This window comes from Artemia franciscana, chromosome 2 (genome assembly GCF_032884065.1).
Source record: "Artemia franciscana chromosome 2, ASM3288406v1, whole genome shotgun sequence".
Classification (NCBI taxonomy): domain Eukaryota; kingdom Metazoa; phylum Arthropoda; class Branchiopoda; order Anostraca; family Artemiidae; genus Artemia; species Artemia franciscana.
The window spans coordinates 34,512,074-34,517,772 of record NC_088864.1 but is presented as its reverse complement, the minus strand read 5'-3'; positions in this window follow the sequence as shown (position 1 = coordinate 34,517,772).

The following is a 5,699-nucleotide window of genomic DNA, read 5'->3' as shown; positions in this document are numbered from 1 at the left end:
GAACGACGTAAAAATGAACCTTTCTAATTTGCATTCTCATGATAAAGCATAAACAAAGGGATGAAACAGCACATTCGATCTATTTGTAATGGGTAGAGCCCGTGTGAAAACAATAAACTTAGCAATGTTCCGAAATATTTGATAAGTTTCTTCCTAGATGGACTATGATACAGACAACCAAGACTGATTAGAAGACGAAGGCACTATTCTTGCGCATAAGATTGCAATATTAATTTTAAAAACGCTTAAATTAAAGTAAAACTATAAACAAATATCATAATATTTAGCGGATTTAATGTTTCATAATCAAAACGTTAACTTTCTCTTTAACATAAATATAATACATTTTTTAATTTCTCTGTACATCAGTCCACTTTTGGACAATGTTGACTGATGTCCACCTGTTAATAGCCACAAATTTTGAAATGCTCCTTGAGGATTGCACTCCAGCGGATTCTACTTAATCATGGGCAGTGTATTTATTGTTGGTATAGTCTGTTATTGTTTTTCTTTTTGATAATCGATATTTGATATATCGATATTTATGAGCTTTTCTCGCGTACTGCTATAATTTTTCTTAGATTTAGAACTACTCAGGCTTTGAAAAAATTACTGTTTTTATTGCACTTGGTATTAATCAAGTGACATATAGCAATCGCAAATTCTGTCGGTCTGTGTCGGTCCCGGTTTTGCTACTTTAGGCACTTCCAGGTAAACTAGGACGATGAAATTGGCAGGAGTATCAGGGACCGAACCAGATTAAATTAGAAATAGTCGTTTTCCCGATTTGACCATATGGGGGGGGGAGTGGGGGCCGTTTAATTCGGAAAAAATAGAAAAAATAAAGTATTTTCAACTTACGAACGGTTGATGAGATCTTAATGAAATTTGATGTTTGGAAGGGTATCGTGTCTCAGAGCTCTTATTTTAAATCCCGTCTGGATCTGGTGACGCTGGGGGGAGTTGGGAGGGGGAAACCTAAAATCTTGGAAAACACTTAGAGTCGAGGGATCGGGATGAAAATTGGTGGGAAAAATAAGCACAAGTCCTAGATACATGATTGACATAACCGGAATGGATCCGCTTTTATTGGGGTAGTTGGGGGGAGGGGAGAGGGTTAATTCTAAAAAACTTGAAAAGAACGACGTATTCTTAACTTACGAAGGAGTGATCGGATCTTCATGAAACTTCATAGTTAGAAGGATCTCATAACTCAGATCCCTTATTTGAAATCTCAACCGGATCCAGCTTCGGTGGGGAGGGGGACCGGAAATCTTAGAAAATATTTAAAGCGGAGAGATCAGGATGAAACTGGATGGGAAGAATAAAAACAAGTCTAAGATACGTGACTGACATAACCGGATCGGATCCGCTCTCTTTTGTGGAGTTGGGGGGGGGGGGGTTAATTCGGAAAAATGAGGTATTTGTAACTTACGAACAGGTCATCTGATATTAATGAAATTTGATATTTAGAAGGATCTTGTGCTTTAAAGCTCTTATTTTAAATTCCGACCAGATCCTGTGACATTGGGGGAGTTGGAGGGGGAAACCGGAATTATTGGAAAACGTGAAAATTGGGGTATATTTATCTTACGAATAGATTATCGGATCTTAATGAAACTTGATATATAGAAGGATCTTATGTCTCAGATGCTCCATTTTTGACTCGAACTGGATCTGGTGACATAGGGGTTTGGAGGAGGGAAACAGAAATCTTGGAATGCGCTTAGAGTGGAGAGATTAAGGTGAAACTTGATGGGAAGAATAAACACAAGTTCTAGGTACGTGATTGACATAATTGGAACGGATCCGTTCTCTTTGGAGGAGCTGGGGGGTGTTAATTTGGAAAAATTAGAAAAATTGAGATTTTTTCAACTTAAGAACAGGTAACCAGATCTGAATGAAATTTGATATTTAGAAGCAATTCATGTCTCAGAGCTCTTATTTCAAATCCCGACCAGATCTGTTGACATTTGGGGGAGTTGGAGGGGGAAATCGGAAATCATGGAAAACGCTTAGAGTGGAGGAATCGGGATGAAGCTTGGTGTATAGAATAAGCAAATGTTGTAGATACGTGATTGACGTAACCGTACTGGATTCGCTCTCTTTGGGGGAGTTGGGGGGAGGGGTTCAGTGCTTTGGCGAGTTTGGTGCTTCTGGACGTGCTAGGACGATGAAAATAGGTAGGCGTGTAAGGGAGCTTCACATATTGACTTGATAAAGTCGTTTTCCCAGATTCGACCATATGGGGGGCTAAAGGGAGAGGAACAATTAGAAAAAATTAGGTGTTTATAACTTACGAGTGGGTGATCGGATCTTAATGAATTTAGATATTTAGAAGGACATCGTGACTCAGAGCTCTTATTTTAAATCCTGACTGGCATTAAGCCTCTGATTTTCCTTTTAAATCAATCTATTGATTCTTAAAATTTTGTTCGAGCTCATGCCATATGAGCTCTTGGCTCTTCCGACCTCGTCAAAAGTGCCATATGAGCTCTTAGCTCTTGTTTTTTTTCCAGCATTTGCAGCCTTTCTATTTTTTCCCGGTCCATTCTGTTTGTCACGGGTCAATAGAAGTTTCCGCTGCTGCATAATTAAAATAACGATACTAATTTCATTCTAGGGTCTTATGGAATTAAATAAAAAAAACTAGTTTTTTCTAACTGCAAGTAAGGAGCGACATTAAAACTTAAACGAACAGAAATTATTCCATATATGAAAGGGTTGTCACCGCCTCAACGCCTCGTTCTTTACGCTAAAGTTTTTTATGGTTTTAAAAAGTAGAGCTGTGACAAAGAGCCAAACTTTAGCGTAGGGTAAAGAACGTGGCGTTGAGAAGGGGACAACCCCTTTCATATACGGAATAATTTATGTTCGTTTTAAGTTTTAATATCGTTTCTTACCTGCAGTTCAAAAAAACTGGTTTTTTTATTTAATTTCTGAAAGTTTTTGAATTAGTACATGTTTTGATTTTAGCTCACCGCACATGAATAATTAAAACGGTACTTGCATATTATTTTTTGGGGGCTAAATGGCTTTCTCATAGTTTTGTTTGGACAATTTTGATTTAAAAAGGTTTGGGAGAGGGGGCCTAGTTGCTCTCCAATTTTTGGTTATATAAAAAATGCACCTAGAACTTTTAATTTTTTTATGAACGTTTTTATTAGTAATAGATTTACGTAACTTACGAATTAACTTACGTGACGAACTTCTATATTTGTATATTTTATTACGTATACAAGGGGGTTCTTCCCCTCGTCAGTACCTTGCTCTTTACATTAAAGCTTAAATTTTGTCCTGATTCTTTAAGAATGACCCCTGAATCACAAAGACCATAGCATAAATAGTTGAAATTACTAAAAATACTTAAGCGTAAAGAGCAAGCATTGTGGAGGAGACGAACCCCCTTATATACGTAATATTTTATGTTTGTCTCAAGTTTTAATGCTGCTCCTTAGGCCTACTTCCAGTTGAAAAAACTTTTTTATTTATTTTTTCATTATTTTTTGAATAATGCTAAAAAATCCTACGCCCTCTTCGTTAAAATTCTCTTCCCTCACGATAAATTCCTCAATGGAAAGATCCTTCCACGTAACCCCCTACTACGACCCACCCCAATAAGAAAAAGTCCACCTGATTGATCCGATGACTTTGGGAAAATGAGCGTGGGAGGGGGCCTAGGTGCCCCCTAATTTTTTTGGTCTCTTAAAAAGGGCACCAAAACTTTTAATTTCCGTTAGAATAAGCCCTATCGCAGCATTCAAGGACCGCTGGGTGGATATGATCATCCCTGAGGAAAAAAAAATAAAATAAACACGCATCCGTGTTCAGTCGTCTGGCAAAAAATACAAAATTCCACATTTTTGTAGATAGGAGCTTGAAACTTCTGCAGTAGGGTTCTCTGATACGCTGAAACTGATGGTGTGATTTTCGTTAAGGTGTAATTCAGTGTCTTTTAGGAGGTGTTTCCCCCTATAATCTAAAATAAGGCAAATTTCCTTAGGCTCATAACTTTTGATGGGTAAGACTAAACATGATGAAACTTATATATTTAAAATCAGCATTAAAATACAATTCTTTTGATGTAACTATTGGAATCAAAATTCCGTTTTTTAGAGTTTTGGTTACTATTGAGCCGGGTCGCTCCTTACTACAGTTCGTTACCACGAATTGTTTGATTTGAGATTTGTTAGCAATCAACACAAAAATGTAACGATAGTGTGTTACTGGTGCTCTACTGAAAACAACATTATTTTCGATATTTTCCTTAAGAACATGAAAACACTGTTCTTACTTAAATGGGGTCCTCATTATCCTGGTCGGTGCTCCTTGGTGTCTAAAATCAGGGTAGTAACTTCCCAATGTAGAGACCCAAAGACATCTGTAGTCGTGATAGCAGCTTGCTATTTCCAGTACCCAACCAGATAAACCAACAAATCGTTTACCAAAACTTCTTCTTTGCTTGGAGCAATTTTTGATAACATTTTCTTAGTTGTAATTACTTTATGTTCTTATTAATTGTGCAAGTTAATTTTGCATTTTGTTAATTACGCAACTTAATTTTGCGTAAATGATTTAATTGTAATCACTTTTTTTATGTTTTTTGTCATATTAACTTCTGCACAACCTTCTTTGAGGTTGTGGGTACCAAAATTAACAAGGTGCTATTTCCATTTTAGATCCGTCGGGGCACAACCCGAGTTAGAAAGGACCGATTTTAATTATACGTTAAAATATTTGTAATTTTATGAAAATTGATGTTATGTTGGTTGCTACCAATCGGCCAGCTTCTGAATTGGTGAGTTCTACCAATATAAAACTTTCCACAATAATAAGGAATCCTATAGATCCCACTTACTAAATTTCTCAGGGTTAAATCCTTCCCATAATTAAGAAAACTACCTATTGGTCTCAACGATCGGAAACATATATCAATATTATAATTACACAAAATTCGTTTGAGCTTCTCTCCCAAACCAGGTACATTTGGCAAAGAAATAAAACTTAGAAACATTTGATTCCGAAGACTGTGAAACTCCAATTACCCAGCTATTATGTTTAATACGTCTATTTTTCTAGAATTTTATCAGTGAATTTAATTGGATAACTATTACAAGATAAAATATCTTTCAAATACAATAATTCAGAATCTAGAAATTTCTGGGGACAAATCCTGAAAGCTCTATTCACTAGTGAAATCACAACCCCTCGTTTCACGGAAATAGGGGGGCATGAATGAAAATTTAAATATATATCATTGTGCGTAGGTTTTCTGTATATTGAAAAAAGTAAATGGCAATCTTGTTTAATTATTAAGATATCAAAAAAAGGTGATTTGTCATTTTCTTCAATCTCCAGTGTAAATTTTATATTTTTATCAAAACTATTTAAATGTTTACAGAAAAGATCTAAAGAATCCAAAATTTGTTCCCTGGAATTTCTCGATCCTGAATTATTGTATTTGAAAGATATTCTATTTTGTAATACTAATCAAATAAAATTCATTGATAAAATTCTAGAAATATATACGTATTAAACATAATAGTAGGATAATTGGAGTTTCACAGTCTTCGGAATCAAATGTTTCTAAAAGTTTCATTTCTTTGTAATATGTACATGGTTACCATTTCTAAATTGCGTGTAATCAAAATTCAAAAACGTGACCAAAATGAAAATGAAGAGCAAAGACACTGGTGGTT